The sequence below is a fragment of the Mytilus galloprovincialis genome, chromosome 1 (genome assembly GCF_965363235.1).
Source record: "Mytilus galloprovincialis chromosome 1, xbMytGall1.hap1.1, whole genome shotgun sequence".
In the NCBI taxonomy this organism is placed as follows: domain Eukaryota; kingdom Metazoa; phylum Mollusca; class Bivalvia; order Mytilida; family Mytilidae; genus Mytilus; species Mytilus galloprovincialis.
Window position 1 is genome coordinate 74,467,436 of NC_134838.1, and position 26,086 is coordinate 74,493,521.

Below are 26,086 nucleotides of genomic sequence, written 5' to 3' on the forward strand. Positions count from 1 at the left end.
GTGGTGTGAGTGCCAATGAGACAACTCTCCATCCAAATAACAATTTAAAAAGTAAACCATTATAGGTTAAAGTACGGCCTTCAACACGGAGCCTTGGCTCACACCGAACAACAAGCTATAAAGGGCCCCAACATTACTAGTGTAAAACCATTCAAACGGGAAAACCAACGGTCTAATCTATATAAACAAAACGAGAAACGAGAAACACGTATATATTACATAAACAAACGATAACTACTGTACATCAGATTCCTGACTTAGGACAGGTGCAAACATTTGCAGCGGGATTAAACGTTTTAATGGATCCAAACCTTCTCCCTTTTTCTGAAACAATAGCATAACATCACAACATAGAAAAACATACGATAAAATATCAATTGACAGACTTAACTCAATCAAAAGAACATTTAAATGGAATTTGTAAGCCACTCATTGATATATATTGAAAAGCACAAATAATCATTGATGACAAATTGAACCATAAAATTACAGGTGATCGATTCAGGCTCTTGAGAGCCTCCTGTTTAGAGTAAAATTTAAAGGCAATCAGATACTAATTTGTTCACATAGATTTAAATGAAACATTGACAGAGGTTGATTTTTTTAGACTGCGAATTAGTATCTCAAGATTTTTTTTTATATTTCAATTTGGACAAAACAATTGTATTTTAGGGATGCAGCAATCCTTCATTCAGTCATCATCCTTTCGGTTGTTTTCGGTTGTTTGGTTGGGTTGATGTCTCTTTGACACATTTTCTTAAAACAAAATCAAATTTCTAAAAATGGGGAAGGGGGTACTATTATTGCCCTTACCCTTTGAAGAAACTTCATGCTTCAATGCTCAAAATGTTCACAATTAAATACCATCTTCTTAAATTTTGATAAATTTTATAATTTTGGAAAAAAAGAAAAGGGGGGGGGGGTACCATGCCCAGAGAGAAAAGTTTTCGTTTTCTCCAACATATCTCGTTCAATGATATATTCTCATTTATAATTACCAAATTTATATCTAAAATGCACATATAAATGGAATGTTTTAGCTTTGTAAGTTCAAAATGTTTGATTATTCATCTGTTTGGTAATCTGAATTTTGGTGAAAATTGACAATTTTTGACTAATGTTTTTTTTTTTTTTTTAAACACACGATTTTCTTTTCATTTTATGAAAATATAGAATGTTGTCTTTTGTCTATGACATGTCATGGTAGTGTTGGTCTTGGGAGATAAACAGATTTAAAATTTAGGAGTTTTTGAAATTTTTCATTTTCGAATTCAACACATTTTAAATGGTTGCTATGGAAACAAAATATTTAGTAAATTCAAAATTTTAACGTTTTGAATAGTTTGGAGTTTTGTTTATTAACGATGTAAAAACCCTTATTGTTTTTATTGATTATTTACTTAATTTCCATGGGACTTTCAATTCCCTTATTTTACATTTTCAAAAGGTTCTTTTTTCACATATTCAGGCAAAATGTTGTTTTGGTTGTTACCATGGCAACAGATATCATACAGGGAAAATAAAGACAGAATTTTACTTATCTACCAAAGTCCTTTTGATATAGGTAAAAAAAAATTACTTCTGTGACATGTCTTGAATCACCCTCTACTTGATTTTTACAAAGACAGGTACTTAAAATACCATGTCGAAGCACTTCTATATTAATATATTAACTGTTTGAATAAGATAAAAAAAAATAACGAACATGCGGAATCTCGAAAACAAAGAAATATACGAGAAAAAGTTCACTGATCGAAAGAGTGCTTACGATGAAATTCAAAAAACAGTCAAACCTGCTTAAGAGACCACATGTATTAAGCAAAAAAAATATGATAAAAGACCACCAATTTTAGATAACTCTGTAGTACATTTCATATAAATTGAACCTGTATTAATAGACCACCTGTCTTACATGTAAGAGATCACCTTTTTTGCGCTTACACAATTTTAATTTTAAATAGCTTGTCCAAATATTGATACAGAATGGCTTTGTAAATTTATGATAAACTTACAAAAATTGTCAATTATTATACTGCAAATATTTTTTGCTTCAATTTGTTTATCTAGCCATCTCAAAAGTTATACATAATTTATATTGATGTTTTCTCTTTATACAGTTTCCTTTTTTTCTTATACTTCTTGTCACGTTTTAAAGACAGAAGATCTTAATATCTGAAATTTTTCAGTCCAATTTGACAAAATCAACTATAATTCTATTATAAAACTTTCTGGTAGTTTTTCATCACGATCCAATATGACATTAATATAAACCTATTCACGACATCGTGTCCCCCAATTTTGAAAGAACATGCTTTTGTTGCAAAAGATCTATTTTCCAAATCAATATTTTTTTCTAATAAAAGTGATTGGTAACTTTTTCTTAACCGCATCCCGTTTTTGATTGTCATCACGTCGTCATTCCTTGTATCTCGGAAATGAAATTTTTAACGGGTTACTAATTTTCTCAATAATGATTAAAATCATTATACTTAAATCTTCCATCGCGATCTCGGTTCCGCTAAAATTTGACAAAATCGTCTGTTACAATGTATTCATGTATGACGATTGTGATCTTCAATAATTGTTTACTGTCTTTTTTTGTGACATTTACAAGTATGTACATTTTCACCCAAAAGGACATTACGAACAGAAATGTATTTGATGATTAGTGTAACGTAATATTTTGGCCCATTGGTTTCTGAAAACACGGAATGGACAAAGTTTAGAAAATATTACTAATAAACGGACTGTAACGTAATATGCAAATTCATAAAAAATCAAATGATAAAATTTTATAATTACAATTTAATGCTCCGAAGAGTAATTAATTGCATGTACATGAATGTCTAAACATGAATGCTTTCCTTGAATGAGAGATATATGGTTTGGATATGATCATTTATTATTTATACATTGAACTTTTACGTCGACTTACAATTGAGAATGAAAACGCAGATTGCGTCATAGAGACAACAACCCGAAAAAAGAGCAGAACACAGGCCAGGGTCACCAAAGGATAAAAAAACGCACCCTGAGGCGGGCTTCAGCTAGCCCCTAACCAAAAATGTGTACTACTTTTTTTACATACATTTAAAAATCTTTTGGTGCAAAAACGACAACATGATATTATAAGAAACACTAATACAAAAAGATGCATACCGATCGAAATATTCGTCTGATTGGAAGAAATAAACGATTAATGCAAATGCATATTAGATTTGAATCTTTGGTAGGGTTTCGTGAACATGTTTAAACTTAAATGCAAATAATAAGGAGCCGTGGTGTAGTAGTTAACGCATTGGACTCATAACTCAAAGGTTCCTGGTGTGATCGAAATTTTGAGGATTGAATTTGCAGTTCTCCCTTGACACTTTTCGCGAGTATGGTATCGTTAATATTCCACCAGACGATTGATAGTTAACCCCTGTTAAGAGAGAGCTATGACACTTGCACGTAAAAAACACCCTTGTAGATTTCGAAAAAGAACATACTAATGCCACTACAAGGCAGCACTCGCATCGGTGAATGGAAAATTGATCATAATAAGAAATAATTTGTTTCACAATTCACTATAAAAAAATATGTTTTATACTAAATGCAAATAATCTTATAAAAATTATTCATTTTATAGAAATAATAAGATGCTTTATCCTCATTTTGTATATGTAGTATGACTACTTGCATATATTTCGTAAAGACAACAAAAAGTTATGCATACATTTCATACAGTATAATTATCTTAGTACATTGTATTTAGTTTGAAAAATAATTATCATACAATTCCGAACGAAAAAAAAAGTAGTTTTTGAAAAGACATTTAAATAATTTTAAAGAACTAAAACCGTAGATACACATGAAACTTCCCTTTTTCCTACCTTGATAAAAGGTCGAAAGAAAAAGGTTTTCTAAATTTTTTGTACTTGTAGACGTACGCATGTAGTTTTAGCTTCATTTTTAAATGTTGATAAAACCCCAATTTCTCTATTCTCTGCTTACTTTTATAAAAGAAGAAAAAAGAGATATGTAAATCAATGAAATGAAGCTTTTAAATGGTCACCTGTAGCAGTCATCGTATTACACACTTTTACACTCTAGTTACTGTACTAGGTATAATATAACTTGCTTTACGCAAAATGACATTTTCATTGAATCTAACGCATGGGAATAGTTTGTGTATGACATACACTACTGTAGGCTACATCATTCGAATTTAAACGCGATTACTTTCTATCGATCACAACACTAATATATATATAATATATATCACAACAATTTAAACCATGTTGACGTATTTGTATATTTTGCACCAAAACGGTGACATGTAATAAAAGAAAAAGAAAATGAAACATGAAACACATTAAAAATGAAGCGGCTTATTTGTCACACTTTCCGGAGTCCCCCGTAACAATTTTTGTCCATGTTTGTAATTTATAGAAACCTTCTTAACAAATAAATTCGTTAAAATTGTGTTACGGCCTAAAATAATTTTGGGTAGTTAAGCGAATTTCAAATATTTTGCTTGATCAAAATTTAAAGGATGTAACATAATGATAATGTACTCACTTGAAAAGTATTTTTTTTGTAAACGTCCAATTTTCATTTACATTTCTATTTGACATCGAATTACATTTAAATGATATGTTCTAGACCAGGAAGGAGAGGAAGGGTAGTCGTTATTGTGTACTAAATCTTTTTTACGCTTAAACGGAAATTGTATGTTGAAAAAATGTAAATTTTATCTCCGGATTATTAGGTACAATTTGACGTTCAATTAAGACGTACACACCATAAAATATTTAACAGTTATTTAATGAAATAACCTATTGAACCACTACAATTCTCCGACCAAGAAGAATGTCGTAGCATAGAGTAAACTAGCTGTGTTAACAATATCGTTTGCAAACAGATAGCTTCTAACTAAATATTTTAAAGATATTTGATTCAGTCAATCGCACGATTTTTATACTTCTTTTACATTTTATCATTTTTCCGACGAATGTATATGGAATCCCCCGTTTGGGTTCTTAACGCATTTGAAATGTTCAAGTACATATGAAGTGGCGTTCAAGATGTTCAATTATATGTATGTAAATAAAACTTAGACTGCTACTTACATGATCGATAACGAGTCTATATAGAGAACAACTAAAACAGACACAATTGAGACGTTGCATGACTATAGGAAACGGAAACAAAATTGACACACATGTAAACATTAAATTGTGACACACAGGAGATGATATGAATATGAACTAGATGAACTGGATGGACATTTTCACCCACCTATATAGGATACATCGTGAAAAAAATATGGAGAGGTTAAGATTGAAATTTTTATATATATAGATCTTAAACCTTTTCTAACGTTTTTTGTTTTATCTCAAAAGTGTATTACCTTTTCCAAATATTTTCTTTATTCCCAAATATAGTTCTATAACCTTTTCTATATGTTTTTCTTTATTTGGAGAATTGGCTGCAATCTTTAATTTGTTTTTTAAGTGTAGAGATAAATTTTATTAACATGGGATGATTCAGAGTTTGACATATTGTATGGACACCCGTTTGTTTAAAAATGAATATTTTGCAAAAAAGGATAATTTTGTGTTTTTCTCTTTTCGTTGCTGACACATTGACAAATGCAGCATAGTTCTTTCAATTCAATTTACCCCCTTAAATTTATACATTCATACATTTGATGCATGTTTTTTTTGTATAAAATAAAAAGATAATCTTTTATTTTACCACGAGCCTTAAATTGCCTGAGAAGATGATGTCTGCAGAAATAAAAGTTAAATAAACTGACACTCATACTCTCTTGCATGATATAAATACCTTACAGTCTACATATTTCATAAAATGTATTGTTAAGTAAAATCGATAGATGTATAAGCAGTATTGAAGCAAGTGTAACTGTTTATTTTCAGTCAGCTTTAATGTAAACATTATATTTAGCGATAAGACCTCACGTTGAAATATACCAATCTTTCTCAATTCGCAATGCATGTACTTTGTTTTATTTTATTTGGATGAAACAGAGTAACCATACAAAAAGCAACAAATAACATTAAAAAGAGATATGTCATAATGTGCATTATTCTTTCTCGTTTAATATTTTCAATGTGCACGACACATGTTTCCTAAAAAAAACTTTTCAAGTACACTTGAAGCCATAAATATTAAAACTCATTAAAATAATAAAACCATCCGCCTTCTTTACAGACCTTCCCATTAAAAAAGTTAAACAGATAAGCCAAAATTGTCAATCATAGGCAATCATAACTGTAACCCAGTAGTCTTAGTAAAAGAAATACATGACTCTTCCTCCAAATTTTATTGCAAATGAAGAGTATTTCTCGAAGACCTTGTATTGTAGGATCATTCAGTCGACTAGGACGTCAAATCCACAAGATAAATTTGAGTTTAAAGATTAAAAACAGGTGAAATATACCAAAGAGACTTAATCATTGTCATCGTATTACTGTAACATTTAATCACACTTTTAAAAATGATATTGTGACCTAAACATTCAGCTAAATATGGCCTGGATTGTTTAAAACTAGTGAACCAGGTAATAGTTTTGTTTTGTTTTAAAGATTTCATTTAATCACAACTAAGTTTGACTTATAGTTGAAGACGTTATCCTTTCCCAACACATTAGTTCACATCCGCCTTGTGTTGTCTTTGACCAATCTTTAAGTTTCTGGTACATGTTTTATGAAAGAATGCCGAAAAATACCAATGGACATGCAAACTCATAAGTCGAAAAAAAAACCTGACAACGCTATGACTAGAAATAAGTACCAACAGACAAATAAAAATGCAGAATACACAAGAAACCTTTTGAAGAATGAGCAATGCGAACCCCGCCAACAACTTGGGACGATCTCAGGTGCTCCGAAATGGTTAACAGATCTTGCTCCATATGTTGTATCCGTCGTGTTGCACATCCTAGTACAAACACAATGATAAGTACAATTCGGCGAAAGGGAACGATATTATATTTATGACAATTTGAACATATCAGTGAAACAGAGATGGTGTTGATAACAACTGCCCTAATTGAAACTTTTGGTATAATAGCTTCCTCGTGTTCAACAGTAACCATCTACCAAGCGAATCATAATAGGAAATACAAGCTTTGGAAAATTCATTATTAGGAAAATGTTATTATCTCTTTTGTCGTAAAGTTTTTTTTCAACAGGCCATCATTGGTAACTTTCAAACGTAAGACAAGATTTGAGTAACATAGTATCTGTATCTGCTGTTCAGTGAGGGATCAATAGCTATATAGCAGAAAGTGCGGTTGAATAATACTGTCATCTTCTGTTTTTCCTCCCAAGAATATCCAGTAGAAAGACAATCTCATATGAATAAGGAACAAATCAGCAAGCCGAGGAGCACAGTTGCTTCTTATTGGAATGCCGATGGTTTGTAACAAAAAAAAATATCCCTCCCTCCCTCCCTTAGTCAATATACTTGTATCTAAGTTGTCCATTATTTTCAATGGCCATAGAGTACTACAAACAAATTAAAACCTGTTAATTGTGTCATGATCGTTTAAGCAGTCCGATTGGTGTCCATTGTTGCATTATACGTAGTAGTAGTTTTCATCCTCGTAATTTGATCTAGGACAAATAGTAGTCTCATTGGCATTCATGTCACATGCTATATTACTTACTGTAAATGATTATACCACAATATTCTTATTGCATTGCCTGATGTTTTAGTAAGCAAGGTCAATAACATACAACGATAATAGATAATGCATTGCAAAAAAAAAATTAACTGTCATGGGCTGTTTTGCATTTGATGGCTATTATAGTGTAACCATATCATTTGAATAACTAAAACATATTCGTATTGGGTATTTATTAGGGATGTCAAAAGATCTGAAATTGAATACTCGGATACTCGGTCAAGATACTCGAGTACTCGCGAGTACTCGGATGAATCTTAAACGTCTATTCAAAAGTTTAGATTTTAGGTTTGATGCAGTGTTTTTGTTATTACCTTTCAAAAACATATAAACGAAAATCACACGTACTACAAACATAGGTTGGTCCTCTGTTTTTTTTTGTGTCAATTAAACAATGAATTACCGACTGCAGTTTCTACAAATAACCTATCTTAATAGCAATTATTGTTTGTGTACGTGTTTATGAACCAAAATGCATTATAGTCCGACAAAGTAGACAATATAAGTATCATCTGTTCCTGAGGAGTTGGTATTTTTTATAATACGACTTCTCCATTAATTTGTCAGCAACAATATTGGACTTCAAATTATTTGTGCATTTTCGTGTTGCTCAGACTTACTTTTTCTGAGTGTTTTTTTTTTTGCACTATCGTCTTTCTGATTTTTTTTTTTTTTTTTTAGCAATGACGTTGTCAGTTTATTTTCGACTTTTGGGTTTGAATGTCGCTGTCGTACTTTCGCCTATCTTTAAATTGTAAATTAAACAATTATAGTTTAAAATACAGAGTAATTAAATTAATTTAATTGTACATCTTATACCAATCACATTTACATAGAAGTTTTGATTAACAAACAAAGGTAAGTTTTTACGGCTTGTGATGCATTGATAATAAATCCATGAAAGTGTTGATCCGTGTACAAACACCGTTAAAAATGTCTCTAATCAGTTGCGTAGGTCACTTTGATTTTGTTCTTGTTTAGAAATATGATCTGGTCAACAATTTCAGACGAAAGACTGTTTGACTTTTTTTTTTTGGATTCAAGTTGTGCACGTGAAAACATTCCCTTGGTAGGAAGGGACGTTGCTGATACTACTATAACAAATAGTAGCCTCAGATAAACATAATTATGTTGTTAATTGATTTTATTTAGTATTACGAGGGGGATATTTCAACTATTTCAACGGAACTAAAGAGAGTGGAAATGTGAAGAGAAATATCTCAAAATGTATAACAGGCAAACGAGTACCCGAGTACTAAAACTGTACTCGAGTACTCGGCCTTCCAACCGAGTACCCGAGTACTCGAGTACTCGTTGCCACCCCTAGTATTTATATAATATAACGATTAGCATTTTAATTTGTTCACATTTATTACTGGCTAAACAGGATACAGCAAATTTTGTAATTGCCTTAATTGCAGTTTAAACATTCCCTTGGTAGGAAGGGACGTTGCTGATACTACTATAACAAATAGTAGCCTCAGATAAACATAATTATGTTGTTAATTGATTTTATTTAGTATTACGAGGGGGATATTTCAACTATTTCAACGGAACTAAAGAGAGTGGAAATGTGAAGAGAAATATCTCAAAATGTATAACAGGCAAACGAGTACCCGAGTACTAAAACTGTACTCGAGTACTCGGCCTTCCGACCGAGTACCCGAGTACTCGAGTACTCGTTGCCACCCCTAGTATTTATATAATATAACGATTAGCATTTTAATTTGTTCACATTTATTACTGGCTAAACAGGATACAGCAAATTTTGTAATTGCCTTAATTGCAGTTTATTGCACGATGCAGTTTAGGAAATATTACAAATACTCCAATTTTATGTAATATATTCATTGAATTATAAAATAAAAATAATTTCATTTTATGCTTATTAATAATGTTAATGGTCTTAAACCATTAAGACGAAAAAATTTTTTGTAAATCTGCGTGTTCCATTCTGGCTGTACTCTTTATCATATTATATCGCGTTTTATAATCGATGAGGCCATTGAGGTTTTGAAGACTATACGAATAATTTATTATTGTCAACCAAATTGTTTAGATAAGAGGTAACAAGTGGATAACGTAGAAAAACAACAATACAAGTCAATCTTGATCCGAAAGCATTGTGTTAAATATATAGTGATAAACTCTGGATGACTCTTGTTGATACAGTTGTTTCACAAAACACCCTTCTTTTATGGAGATCTTTTGTTTTGTTTACCTACTTGTTTCCGAATATTGGACATGTTACCAGTATAAATACACATGGATAGCTGCTAAATTAAAAATTGAGAAAGTCCCAAACTGAAGGAAAGGTAGCACATATTAATACAAATATAAGTTTGAACGCGTAGAAGTTCAAGACATGCACATTTTGAAAATATAACGAATAACTCTATAGAATTTTGAGTAAAATAGTTTTGCATATGAAATTTTCATACTAGAAAATATTTTTTAGCGAAATTTAGTTGTGAAAGTAGCCCAGTATTAGCTGCATAAGGGGTTCCTATTGGGAATGGCATTGTATATATCAACAGAAAGGCAAACTATATTCTTCTATTTGCAATTATCTTATTTATATTAGACCATTTGAAGATTCATAAAATACATGTAGATCTTTTTGAAGCTGATTTAGTTGGTGATAATGCAATTGTCATTCTATATGTGTTATCCATTTTAACTTCATTTTGATTTGTCTAAAGAAACCAAAAACACATGTCTAAGCAATCGAAGACTCTTCTTTGCTTTTAAATTGTTAAAACATTGTTTCTTTTGACAAAACAGAGGTTACGATTTTAAATGTTTAGGAGTTATGACTCTTGAAACCTTCAGCAATAGCACTTATAAATGTCAGAACATTCATTGTTCTGCCATTGTCCTCCATTATAGTTTTGTTTAATATGACATACATCATTATTCTTGTGATACTGTTCTTTACTTTTCTTTTAATTATATGTAAAAGCAGGAAGCATATCAGTGTTAAATTGGGTATAAACAATATTTACATAATTCTGCAGTTGTTTTAAAAAAGAAAAAACCCAAACAATTGCTATATTTGTACGCTTAAATTTACATATGAGTTATCGATTTGTTCATATTCATTTGATGCTGATTTTCTTATAAGATCCTGATATGGCGATGCGGGGTCCATTCTTTTTAGGTCATCATACTGGTTCTCGTTTCTGCATAAAAAAAAAATGAGGGATTGAAAAATTAAATAATGGCAGCTTAACTTACACAATAACTAACACATATCAAAAGAGTGTGTTGGTGGTACATTTTAATTATATCTCCGACATTTTTGGTAAATCATTTTTAAATTTCGGTTGTTCAGATTTTAACTAAATTGTTGAAAACAGATTATCGTAAACACAAAATATGTACCATTTGCCTGCACCAGATGCACATTTAACGTATCGTTATTGATTCGAGATTAAAAACCAGAAAGTCCAAAAAAGCATACGTTAACGAGCTGATTAAACCAAAAAGGACCACAAGCAATATTTCTTTCAGCACAGAAAGCATTTGCTCCCGAGTAAGTTATACTCCCGGGGAGTAACAGTTCATTAGCAGATAAAGCATTAAGAGGGATAGGCATTGTTCTCAATCGTAAATTATCATTCAATGCGATACACAAATACTTCATAAGAATGCATTCACAAATACATAATAATATTTCATCAGTATTCCATCATTTGTATTGATAGACAACAAGAGAGATGCTAATTTTCAAATGAACATGTTTACATGACAAAGATACAACAAATCAAATCAATATTTCGAAACAAAACAAAGCAAACTACAAGATTTGATTATATCGTGTTTTTTTTGTTCCACATCTTCGTTCGATGATAAGAATGCAATGCTTCTTCTCTGTATTTTTTATAAAGTAAAGGAAAGGTTGACCAAAGTTTGAATCGTAAAACAAATATGCTTAAAAAGATAACGTAAACATTTATAAATTGGTTGATATCAAAGTGAATAACAGATGTATGATATCCTCTGGTTATTAGCAATGACGAAAAACTAACTACTTGTGTTTGTATTATCTTAAATGTCAACCTCGATTAGGTATAAGTGCCATTTATAAACTAACAAAATTGAATTATAGAGTGAAAGAAAAAATAAACTCAGACGAACAAATATGATAAATAATCTTGTTAGATGTTTCTGTATGGAACGCCATGACCGCCTTATGTTGATGATCATCTATATATGCAGTGGTCCCAGCATTATATGCATCCGTGACAGCATTAATAACATGCAGTGGTCACAATAGTACATGCTGTTTTAGAACATTATATGCAGTGGTCAGAAAATTGTATGAAGTGGTCACAACATTATATGCAGTCATTCTAACAGTATATACAGTGGTTAAAACATTGTATGCAGTAGTCACAACATTATACACAGTCTTTATAGAATTATATGCAGTTGTCGGAACGTTAATGCTGTCACAGCTGCATATAGTGCTGTGACAACTGAATATAATGATACCCATTAACATAAGGCAGTTATTGCCTTCGATATCTATGTATTACTTGTAGACACTTTATAATCGAGACTCATATACGTTGTACAAGAATGTAGAATTCAAATGTGAAAAAAAACTTTTTGAAAATTATATACACTTACTGATGTGATTTATCGGTAGTATTCTTAGTTTCTGCAATAAATATTTATAATACATAATTATCTGAAAGCGATCATGTTTGTGAGAATGTAAATTAAATACAAATACGATAATAAAACTTAAAATTTCAACTTTTCAAAAAAAATGTGTCTTCATTTTAAATACAAATACATTTAAAGTAGTACATTTTGTTGCTGATTGCAATTTTTAACCAGGATATGGTTTGCAAACAAACATATGATATTATAAATATAATTACTTCCAAATAACAAACTCGTGAAACGAAAGAGATATGAATATATGCAGCAGGTAATGGAGGCCTCATTTATGGTTCAATACTAGTAAAACTTGGGTTAAAAGAACGTTATTTTGTTTTTAAAGAATAAAAAAAAACCCAACAAGAACATTTTCCTCACCGTAAGTAGTCGTATCGCTTGACGTTGTCCTCTTACCCGTATCCTGTGATGCAATTAATCTGCGCCTGCAAAGTAAAAGACGACACAGTGATGTTTAAGATTTTTAAGATAGGAGGTATGAAAACTTGTCAATAACTGATACAATGACCCATAGTTGCTTTAATCGCTACATTATTTTGGATTAATGTTTCATTAGCAATCCCATTAAATTTCATTTCCTATACAGAGTGTGTTACCAACTCGTTTGGTATACCCACAAAGTCAATTCATGTGTTTGTAAATCTGTTATCTAAGATACAAATTTTAATATATTACGTCTTCTTCTACACATGCTTCGTTCGAGAGCTTGAATAAAAATAAAGAAATTGATCATTCATATAAAAAGTTGTATTTTCTTGTATGAAGCATGTGCGTAATTCGTAATTCGAATCTTGCGAGATAATGGAATGCAATTTGGTTGTATAACTCGGCCAGTCAAATGATACGTGAGAATTTAGCTTATCAAAAGAAAATTTTTCAACCAATAAAGAATGATTACTAATAACGAATTCTCTTTATAGTGAATACTTTATAAAATTAAAGCTTGAATACCTACCAACTGTGTAACTTCAGACAGCAAACTTCAGAATGTACACAGTATTATAAATAGTTATTGAAAAAATGAAGATATCGATTAATCCACCTGATACAGCAACGTAATAATGTAAAGAAAAAAATAAAAAATTAAGATTTACCATTTAACTATTACCTAGTAGTGGGAACCATGGACAATTGTAAATAAATTAATGAGTGTCGACTATTTTAAGATGTTCTTCTATTTAACCATTACCTAGTAGTTGGAACCATGGACAATTGTAAATTAATTAATGAGTGTCGACTATTTTAAGATGTTCTACTATTTAACCATTACCTAGTAGTAGGAACCATGGAAAATTGATACTATTCATGTTTGCTGTCACCACTGATTTTAACACTACAATTAGGTGCATTAAACAATACCGCTTAACCTAACCTAACCTATATGACTATTATAATTTAAGACTACAACATTGATTGTTTTCATCAAAATAAATCTTGTTTAAAACTTCAAGCTGACCTTTTGCAATTGAATAACATTAACGTTATTTCGACGTTTTTTTCATTTACAGTCAGGGATATGACAGTTGTTATCCATTCGTTTGACGTGTATGAGCTTTTATTTTTTCATCTTTTTTAGAATTTTCCTCGGGGTCGGTGATTTAGTTCTTTTTGTTTTTCTGCTGTTTGCTACTGTTTAAACGTGTTTCTTCAAATGACTTCTTGGTATTTGGAAATAAATACGCGACACAGTAAAGTTAATTTAATTTTTGAGTTTATTTGTATGGTAATAAGAATAACCTTATAATATGTCTGGATAAATATAAATATTAAAAGCATGTTTGTGATCGCACAGATAATCCTGATGTTCATCACATTATGCTAATAAGGTATGCAGACAAACCATTTCAAAATTGGTCACATGTCCTCTACTCTTATCTTGCATTGTTTTCTTTGTTAAATGAGTTTCCTGTAGTTTAAAAAAACTACAGTAAATTGCCTTATAACAGTAGACCAGAGTATACAAAATAATAGAACGGTCATTAATTCAAAGTATTAGTATGGGATATTAACGTGCCAATGGGTCAATATCGTCAGGATACCAGTTTTCGTGTAATTCATTCTAATGGCCATTCTAAAAGGAAAAAGATTACTGTATTTTGCTGCTAATACGACTGAATGTCTGTTTGTTTAGTTTACACATTGTTGTCAATATTATTGATATTTTAGTGACTGTCATACAAGTGAGAAGTTTAGCTAACTGTGTAACCAGAGGTTTAATCCACCGTTCGAAATGCCTGTACCCATTTAGGAAAAAGTAAAATTACAAAAATACTTTTTTGATTGCAGCTCAGAACTTTTATTATTTAACTTTCTACTTAACTAAGATTTAAACTTACTTGTAAAAGATAAATACCGCCACTATTATCAGCACAACAATTATGAGAGCAGAAACACTTCCACCTATAGCAGCCAAGTTAGACTTTTCTTCTCTTCCTATTTGAAAATTCATCTTTAATATAGCACATACAGCATATATCAAATGGAAATTAAAGCATTAACACAAGTTCATTGAAAATACTCTATCCCTCACTATTTCCTATAAAATCGAACATAGCTTTTTTCTTAAACGGAAGATATTTGTGTTTAGAAATCTTGAAATTTACACAGAGACAAATGATTGATAGGAACCATTATTTGGCTCCTGAATTGGAACAATTAGTAGAAGTTCTTCAATCTATTGTATTGATTAAATCTTACTTTTGAAGATTTTATGTCATAATGAACGTATTTAAACTATATTAAAAAATCGGGAATTTTCCCTTATAGATATTTATCATGCATTCAGGAGTTATACCTGATTGACAATTTTATGGACTAGTAAGATCATATGTTCACCTGGAGATAACATGCGAGTTTAAAATCAAAGACAACATGCCTAATCGGTAAAAACAAAACACCGTCCAGTCAATTCAAAACGATCCCGTGATGTGAATGCATATTTCTCTTCGATTGAATTCTGTAGATATGCGCACTCAATGTTGCATTCAAAGTGGTCTTTCAATTTAATTTTAACTGAAGTCTGTTAAAGGGAGGCGACAGATACCAAAGGAACTCGGAAGACAACACCTTTAAAAGTCGGGCATGTATTAACTTAAAAAGTTTTATGAACAAAAGGAAACCAGAATATCATGTATAGCTATATATACTATTGATCACTTTTATCTTGGTAAATGTATCATGTTCATCGTTGGATCAATAATTGTGATATCAAAAGTAAAGAGAGAATGATTAGATCAGAATAACATTGACAAAGCTTTCTTGTTAAATTTCATTATATCGAAAAAATTACCTCTACATATTCCAGTAAAAATGTTGCATGTTCCAGTCAAACAATTACACTTTTCTGTACAGTTGTTACCAAACTGTCCATCGTCACAGGCTATTAAAATAATGAAATAAACGGGTTGTTGTCGCTTTGACACATTCCCCTTTTCCTTTCTCAATTTATTTTTTTATTTATATATGCCAAAAAAGTAACGGATAGTCTTGATTATCAACAGAGTATAAAAAAGTGTAAAACAATTAATAAACAGTGTGCCTGTCTTGCTCAAATGATATTAAATCTATCTTAGCTAGTTTAAGTAGTTTCAGTTTTAATTGTTTAACACAGTGGTAATAATCAGAAAACAAGTATGTTTATCAAATATAAGAAGTTATTCTACTATCCTCATCTTAATTTTGTATAACACATTCTTCTACATTTGAAAAGCTATATAGCTAGTCACTCAATACAACTGAACATTTTAAAGTGTTTGCAATATTTCGAAAGTACAAACAAATGCTCATGAAAAGTACAAAATCAGAGATGTGGCAATCCAGTACAAAAGGACAAGATAGTGGTTACGATAACTAATACATATTCATGGAATTACATTTATGAGCTCAGGAAACGATGGTGAATTGACTCATATGAAAGTACAATAAAAGTATTATATACCATTCTACGTACTTTTATTGCAGTACTTATCGTATAGATAACCATGTTCACATCCAGATGTGTTGTAACACAATCCATCAATCCTGTCACACATAGAAGATATACATCCTTCACAAACATTTTTACAATTTTGACCAAACGTACCACTGTTACATTCTGAAACATATCGTGAAATAATCGTACATTTTTGTGTTACTAGTACTACACCGTAAAGATTTACCATCTCGTCAGATAATCTAAAAATCTAAACTTTCTAATCTCAACTGTCTTTAATACAACTACAAATAAATATATGGCCAGCCGATGTCGTAGTTTCTATAATACAATGTTTTATAAAGTGTACGCTATTGAAACGTTTTTACTTTTTGGGAAGTTATGAAAAAAAAAGATTAAAAGAAGAAAGTTTCAGCATGGATTGGGTAAACCTATCATAGAAACGAAGAATTCTGTCACGTATAACACTCATTGTCCAGTGTTTGGTTGTTAAGGAATACATTCTTAAAAAATCCTAATATTATATCAGTTATATTAAGATCTTGAATATGTATTTAACCTGGTTTAGTTATTGCCAATGGAATTGCAATGTTCAAATTGCAATGCGTTCCCGTGATATAATCATGACTCATTTTGCGTATCAGAAACCGTACAAAATGCATTGATGTCGAAGTGTAAATTATATATTATAATACAAAATTAAAATATATGATATGAGTGCTAACGAGAGAACTTTCTAAAAGTGTTAAATGAATCAGATTTAAACACCATATTATCATTCAGACTGATAACGTTAATTTGCTGAGATTTTCTAAAATGTTTGATTGGAACCTACATGAAACATGATAATAACTTATATGCATGTTTTTAAATCATTATGCAAGAACAACGCTTCCACATTTAAGGTAGATCCCGAAACGCATGATTCAAAGCAGTCGAATAAGTCAATTCTGTATTTTCTTATTTAAAATGATGAGAAACAAATTTTTCCCTATTTTTAGATATGTCTTGACTGCTGTGTCAATATGTAAATACAAAATGGTATTGAGGTTTACAAAGTGTTTATTTAATATTCATATTTGCCTTACTGGGACACTTTCGAAAGAGGTTTTTATTCATGAATATTTTGTAAATCTGAGTGTTTTTTCATTGTTGGATGTTTCTTACCTTGGTTACATGATTGACCATAGAATCCCGCCTTACAGCCTCCAAGTGGACATATTCCATCCGACTTATTGCAAGGTGCACTATGACAGTAACATTTCTGGGCACAACCAATACCAAAGTCTCCATCGTAGCAAGCTAAGGTAAAATAAAGCATAGTTTTCAATAAAATTTAAAAATAAAAATCAAAAATATTCTTATAAACACTTTCTATTTCTACACCAATTTCCTATTCCTAGTTTTAATTGACTACGTGTAACAAAGGGCAACAGCGACTGTCTCTTGTTGTGATGGTTTTAACAAGTTTAATAGTTTCACGGAGTGATCTTTACATAACTGGTTTAGACATACCCTGCACCACTGAGTTCAGAACCTGCTGATAGCAGCTTGTTGTTAGTCATATAAATATCAAAAAAGGCAAATTATATTGACTCAAATCGGCATCCGTTCTAAATCGTGGTTTATACATATAAATTTCATGATTATTATAGTTAAAAATCACTTAAATTATTCCAACGTCTACGCTCATTCAGAAAAGTAAAATGCCTATATTCATTGCGAACAACAACTAAATCATTAAGAGTTTAAATGTAATGAAAATCATATTGAACACCTGTATTTCTATGTTTACTAAATGTATATCTTTGATTTGCGTTCATATGATTAGGGTCCGTGTAACACTTATGAATTCAAGTTTTAAAAAGTTTTGAAATTTTAGATTTTTGGAATTTTGATCAAAGTTTTAAAATATCAAAATTTCAAATTGTGTAAAAGTTTTGAAATTTTGAAATTTTAACCAAATTATTAAAATAGTAAAATTCTAAATATCGTTTATAAATTTGATAGTTTAGGAATTTGATCAAACTTTTAAAATACTAAACCTAACGTGCAATTTTGATTATTTTACTTTTTCAAAGTTTGATTTTTTAAATTTTTGATTAAAATATTAAAAATAGAAAAGGGGCGAAAAGAGGGGTACCTGTAAACACTGATGTAGACACGGCTCTAATAACAATCATTCTTAGTTATAAATAAATAGTACGAAATATATCAAATCATTTTTAATTACAAAATAAATAATGAAAAGAAGAAGTCGATTTTTTTTATGAAACATATTAGACATTACATGGGATAACAGTATCTTGAAATTTTAAAGTTGTGTGCATCTATCAAAAAAAAAATAGTTAAACCCATTTAAACCGGAATCAAATAAGTTGATTTAAATCTCTTATATAAGGTTAGCGTTTGAGATAAATAATTCAGAGCTATTTGGTGTTCCCAGTGCCCAACATTTAGAAGTAACAGCGAAAACTGACCAACGCGCAGTAAACCAAATCGTATTATTCGCCTTTTTGACGTTCTTGATCAAGATAGATCCAGAAAAAGCGCTTCGGTCGCATGCAACTTTAAACGTTTTGTTTTCTGTTTTATCGAATGCATGACGATAATGTATTGCCTTTTATTGATTTAATGATTTATTTCAGTTCCAAGAAATGATACGTAAGGAATACTGAATGTATAGCGTCGCAATGAACGTTGTGCTAGGCGTGCTTCAGCTGGCCCCTAGACAAAAAAGTGTACTGGTTCAGTGATTATAGACGTCATACTTAACTCCGAAATATAACAATGAACTAAAATTAAAATCGAACAAGACTTTAAAGGACAGAGGCTCCTGAATTTGGACAGGCGCACAAATGCGGTGGGGTTAAACATGTTTCGTGAGATCACAGCCCTCCCCTATACCTCTAGCCGATAAAGAATGAAAAACACACAGTAATATGAACAGTAAAACACACTTGAAAAGGAAATATAAGTCCTATGTCAGAATAGAAAACAAAAGAAACTAATCAAAATGACAATGATAAATAATTAACAAAGGACTACTATATATAAGGCTAGAAGTTACTGCCATAAGCCAGACCTCAATTAAACTAATTGAAAGGTTATTTCTTCATTATGCACATTCTCTTCCTGTTGTATTTATTGCTAAATTGTTCCGGAACATTCATGAAATATTTGTCACTGGCAACAAAAATTCGATAATTTAAAATAGGTTGTTTACGTACAAATTACGAAGAAACGTAGGATTCAATTCCCTCCGGCAAATTAGCCCTTATAGATGGATTTTGATGTGTTTTAACTTCACTTTGGCCAAACACCTCTTCAATTGTTTCGGTTCTTATTTTTCTTGACTTTCAAATTTCAGTTTCAGCGTTCTGTAGGTGAATTCTTTACTTAGAATTCAGCTTTTTACATTATACTGTTTTTTCGAGAGCAACATTGGTGTACGTCCAAAAATGGAAAAATCCATCATGCAGCTGACAGTGTGGATTCTCTTTACACGCCCCATTCTGACTGGATGTACATGCGTTCTTTTAGTTTGCTCAAAGTCGATTGTCGAACGATAACTTAAAAATGCTCAAATAACAAAATGCAAATACGGAACAAAATTCCTTTCCTTTTATTTACTATTGAAAAACAGTGGTTGATTTAGGACCCATAATGGAGCTACGTATATGTTAACCAGTCCAAACGTTGTCTATAAGGGAGCAACCATTTAACTTTAAAAGTGGGGTGTTTGTCGAAGCGCTAACAATTTTATTAAGTTTTTCATCGCTAGTAATCAACTTGTCTGGTTCAAAATTTAACACTATAAGGCATGGAGAAAGATTGGATTCAGAATTTTTCTTTTGTCCTCTGCTGGCACAGAATATTATTTTTTCATCAAATTGGGGATCAGAATATTTTAATGTACCATTATCGAAGCCCCTCGTGGTAGTATCAAAATAAAAAAAGTGACTATCTATATATTGTATTCCGTAAAAGATTACCATTTATCGATGATATAAACTTTTGAAAAGAATTTTCAATTTTCAAAATGCCGACACCTACAAATGGATGGATGGGCGCTTAATGTAGTTCAGCAGCAACTATTACATAAATATGAATGCTAGATGGGCGCTTAATGTAGTATAGTGGCAACTATTACATAAATATGAATGCTCGTGAAAATAATGTTTATGCTGTACGTTTATATATGATATGAAAGGTTTCAACTTTTACAAAACCAGAGCTATAAGTTGGATTTAAATGTTTACTTTATTTGGCGTTTTTTTTAATTTAATTTAACTTTATTTGCCTTTTAACTTAATTTGATTCGAGCGTCACTGATAAGTCTTTTGTAAACAAAACACGCGTCTGGCTAAAAAAACGGCAAAACTTATATCCTGGTATCCATCTATGATGAGTTTTTGTAGATACCTTGTAACAGTATCTTGGCTCCAATCTACTAATATTTGATCTTAGTACTCTTAATTTCAACGTAAATAAGATATATGTTCCAGACCGTATGAGTATTTGGACCGTACGCGTACGGTCTGGACCGTATGCGTACTTTTTCAAAATACGCATACGGTCGGACCGTACGCGTACGGTCCAACTAATAATAAGAAGATTGTCAAGTTTATCAGATACAAATGTAAATAACAGATAAAAACATTCTATATCTCAAATTAATATAAAAAGTTCAATTGATATTGAAATAAAAACTTAATATTTTAACTTTTTAAAAAGGTCACGCTAGTTTAATCTGTTAATCTCCTGTAATTAGCATGTCATTAATTAATTAAAGGCCAGTATGCTCATCGAAATTGAGGTTAACGGATGTAAACAAAACGTACAAGGACAATTGTTTTATAATATTTGTGAACTTTAAAAAAAAAATGCATATGCAAAGGAACATGAATGGACCGCAAACATGTTAATGTAAATTAATAAAAAAACATAACATTCCTTGTGGTAGTTAGTGTCAACTGCAGCGAGAGTACAAAAATGGGATTCAGATATAGAATTAAACAAACATTTAATTTCAATTGTACGCTTATTCACTTACCCATCTGATGTAAAAATAGCATCTTAGAGAACTAAAACTACAAATTTTTGGTTATTGTTTATTTTTTTTAATTTAACCCATATGATACCAAAACATGTATGGTCAGCTGGACCGTACGAATATACTCATACGGTCCGACCGTACGCGTATGGTCGGACCGTACGAGTATACGTATACGGTCCGGACCGTACGCGTACGGTCCAAATACTCGTATGGTCTGGAACATATATATCATGCACACGTATAAAAATTGCGGTTTTTATCCAACGCAATCATAGGTTTGAACGTAGTGTTCAATTTAGACTCGTTTATATTTTTTTCGTTTGGGCTTGTATCAAATTTTTCTCCGGTTTATATGATCCGTTCATTCTATATTGACTCTTAAAATTCAAGAGTCTATCTAAAAATGAGGGTACTTTTTCTAAAAATGAGGGTACTTTTTATATGGCCTTCCACATACCGTTGGATCCCTAACATCACTGAAGAGACATTTATTGTCGAAATCCGGATCTGGTGTACTAAAAAAACATTGACACCGTATGTTTGTGGCATAACATCGTGGCCACAAGTTAAATTTGTTTTCTGTTTAATATTAAATTTATATTAAGATCCATTTTGTTTACATCTTGTGATGAATTTTATTTGGCAATCGCCAATGGCAGTCAGCAAGGTTAAAGAACATCAGTTGTTCGACCTGTTAGTCAAATGCGTTTTGTTTAAATATACTTTTTCACTTTTTTTGGTCTTTTGGAAAATGTTGTTCGTGCTGTTTTTAGACCCTTCTACAACGAAATTTGTTTTACATGCACACGTATAAAAATTGCGGTTTTCATCCAACGCAATCATAGGTTTGAACGTAGTTTTCAATTTATTATCGTTTATATACATACATATATATACATTGTATATATATTAAAAACCTCCAACATTGTAGACTAGCACAACTTTAATTGGGACACCATGCATTCAGTATTCCTATACGGTACCAAAAAAATATTAATTAAAATCATTGATACAAGTCAATATAATTATGATCGTCATACAACCGATAAAAATGAAAACATAACGTTAAAAGTTACGACCGAAGTGCTTTTCTTGATCGACCTTCTTAGGGAATGCTCAAAGCTGAATATTTAGGGCAAACAACTTACAAAGAACAGATTAAAACGTTAAAGATGATCGTTCATAATGAACATGAAATGATATATTCTTAAGCCAACATGATTGCAGAAAGTAAGAAGTCGTAAAGCAGAACAGAAAATTTTGAAATCAAAAGAGATAATACACATGTATTGAGCCTTTTTATTGCTCAGTAGAAAATATATATACATGCTCAACCTAACCATACTATTTGACCTACTGCGAGCTGTTCAGTTTTTACTGTTACTCCTGTTTCTCCTAAACTATGAGTGCTAGAAAAACCAGCAAGTAAAATGTATGGTTTTGAAATGAATTCTCTTCTTTTGAGAAATATTTATTTTGTCATCCAATTTTTCACCGCTTACAACTGACTTTTACACAGTTTGAAATTTTGATATTTTAAAACTTTGATCAAAATTCCAAAAATCTAAAATTTCAAAACTTTTTAAAACTTTGAATTGATAAGTGTTACACGGACCAATTAGAATTCATTCTTCAAAATTGTCACACAGTTTTTATATACTTAACTATACTTACATATGTTGCATTTTCCGGTGTGTTCATAACCAGGATTACAGCTAGTGGTGTTATCACATAACCCACTAACATGATGACATATACTTGATACACATCCCTCACAAAATCCCGAACAATTTTTCCCAAACTGACCATCAACACACGCTTAAAATATGTATACAAATTTTATATCAAAATGTATATTTAAATATTTAACAGGACACTTTATTCTGTTAGTCGACGAATTAATTTATACGTACTTTCTGCGGTCGAGATTTGTATGTAAATGTAACATGTGTAACATTAATGTTTTTTTTTTCTAATTATACGCAATACAAATAACCATTTAATTAAATTTCTTAACATTTGAGAGAAGAAAAATTGAATCGCTAAAATAACGGACACAGTTATTGACTACTTATATGCAGGTGGTAAGGGAATAAATCATTTAATTAAAAGTAGAATTGAACAGTGTGTGTATTTCTGACGTCAAATGTACAAGTTTCAGTTAACGGCCAGTCTTAATATATTACTTCTGTTTGTCATTGAATAAAATGTAATCAATAAGATTGTTTCTTGGACAATAAGGAACAAACTTTGTGAACAATTGAATCCCTGCCATCCATCCTTGCATCCACCAATGCATTTGCCTGTTACGTGATTGCATGTAGTATTCCAACAATTTGCCGAACATTTTTCAAGACAATCTTTGCCGTATGAACCATCATTGCATTCTGTAAGATTAACATTTACTACATAAAAATACATATGAAACACTTAACGGAAAAAGAATTCAACAGGTTAGCTATAATTATACAGTTGTACAAAATATTGCGTTGTTCGTCTTCACAATTGTTATTACTTCATTTTGTTAATTTTTCAAATGAAAATATCCGAGAAAGACATAAAAAAAACTAACAGCTGATTAATGGTGCAAAGAATACTAAAGATTAAGCAACGCGAACTTGAGCTAAACTAAAAATAAACTAAGGTACTCTGCAAGTGCGAGAGATTCATCTGTTAAGTAGCTAGAGATCTCTTATACAATTATTCATTATTCACGATTAAATATACAAAAAAAAGCTATTACTTATTTATGTTCAAAAATCAAATATTTCTAAAACTTTGTTAGTGATAAAAATGTGTTGAGGGCTAAAAAAAAGGAGGGTTGAGATCTCACAAACATGTTTAACCCCGCCGCATTTTTGCCCCTGTCCCAAGTCAGGAGCCTCTGGCCTTTGCCTTGTATTATTTTAATTTTAGTTTCTTGTGTACAATTTGAAAATTAGTATGGCGTTCATTATCACTGGACTAGTATATATTTGTTTAGGGGCCAGCTGAAGGTCGCCTTTTGGTGACCTTCTGCTGTTGATTTTTATTTGGACGTGTTGTTGTCTCTTTGACACATTCCCCATTTCTATTCTCAATTTTATTAAAGGCTTTGTCAAAAGAGCTGAGGGTATCTACTGTCAAATTTAGTATTCCCCTTTCATTTGAATCTGAATTTGCAGAGTGATGAGAGATTTTGTTACTAATGCAATAAAAGCGAATAATGAAAATGTTTTTTGTCCATAGATTTACGAGTTTTGAACAGCGGTATACTACTGTTGCCTTTATTTTGCACCATGATGAAAGCGTCACGGACAACCAAAGATAATGAAAGCAACCTTGTTTCTGTTATGTGTGCTTTTAATGCACGTAGGTTGTCATTAGTGTAATCAATTGAAACAGCATAACTTTAATTTTACATTTGTTGACACTGCTGGTAGACTAGCTCATTTGTCAAAATGTAGTGACGAAATAATGTTAATTTTTCAATCATATGGTTTAACATATCCTTGAAAAACATGAATACATGACATTGTTGGTTTACAACAACAACACAAAAACAACTAAGTAGAAAAAATACATGTACGTGAATAGTTGGTATTCCAAAATGTACAGCGTAAACTCGTACCAAATTTGAAAAAAAACTTTACGATAAACTAACTAGAAACAATACAGATTTGGTTTCAGCCTGCGATATTGTTTTAGCTACATGTTTGAACATGTGAATTCATATGTGAAGAATGTTTCCGTTTTAAGACAGTTTTTAAAATCGTCAGTTATTATTTTGTGCTATCGTTTTTATGCATTAGTTTCATTTTTCGCTTTTATTGCATTGGTAACAAGTTGATACAAAATACATTCCAATAGGCTTTATGTAACCTTTCTATAAATGTATAAGTAAAACTCAAATGAAACTAGAGGCTCTAAAGAGCCTGTGTCGCTCACCTTGGTCTATATGAATATTAAACAAAGGAAGCAGGTGGATTTATGACAAAATTGTGTTTGGTGTTGGTGATGTGTTTTTACGTCTTAATGAACATTCTTGCTGCTGCTGCTTACAATTATCTCTATCTATAATGAACTTGGCCCAGTAGTTACAGTGGAAAATGTTAGTAAGTTTTTACAAATTTTATGAAAATTGTTAAAAATTGACTATAAAGGAAAATAACTCTTTAAGGGGTCAATTGACTTAATTTTAGGTCCTACTTTGCTGTACATTATTGCTGTTTACAGTTTATCTCTATCTATAAAAATATTCAAGATAATAACAAAAAACGGCAAAATTTCCTTAAAATTACCAATTCAGGGGCAGCAACTTAACAACGGGTTGTCCGATTTATCTGAAAATTTCAGGGCAGAAAGATCTTGACCTGATAAACAATTATACCCCCATGTTAGATTTGCTATAAATGATTTGGTTTTTGAGTTATAAGCCAAAAACTGCATTCTACACCTATGTTCTATCTTTAGCCAATACGGCCATCTTGGTTGGTTGGCCGGGTTTTTAAACTAGATACCCCAATATTGATTGTGGCCAAGTATGGTTTAATTTGGCTGAGTAGTTTCAGAGGAGAAGATTTTTGTAAAAGTTAACAGACGACGCCGGACGACGACGATGACGACGACGACAGACGACAGACGCAAAGTCATGAGAAAAGCTCACTTGGCCCTTCGGACCAGGTGAGCTAAAAAAACATGTTTTACCATTTTCACATCTATCCCCAGTCCA

The 26,086-nt window shown here is 31.2% G+C and overlaps 1 protein-coding gene and 1 long non-coding RNA gene across 2 annotated transcripts in view; both read right to left on the reverse strand.

The window, feature by feature from the left end:
- The window catches only part of LOC143083542 (uncharacterized), a 70,686-nt gene that overhangs the window by 38,876 nt on the left and 5,724 nt on the right, over positions 1 to 26,086 (reverse strand). The window lies entirely within an intron of this gene.
- LOC143044765 (uncharacterized) lies at positions 10,682 to 14,805 on the reverse strand. The gene is made up of 4 exons (XR_012968780.1): positions 14,722 to 14,805; positions 12,746 to 12,810; positions 12,332 to 12,362; positions 10,682 to 10,878 (listed from the first exon to the last, which is right to left on the reverse strand). It is a non-coding gene; the product is annotated as an uncharacterized LOC143044765 (long non-coding RNA).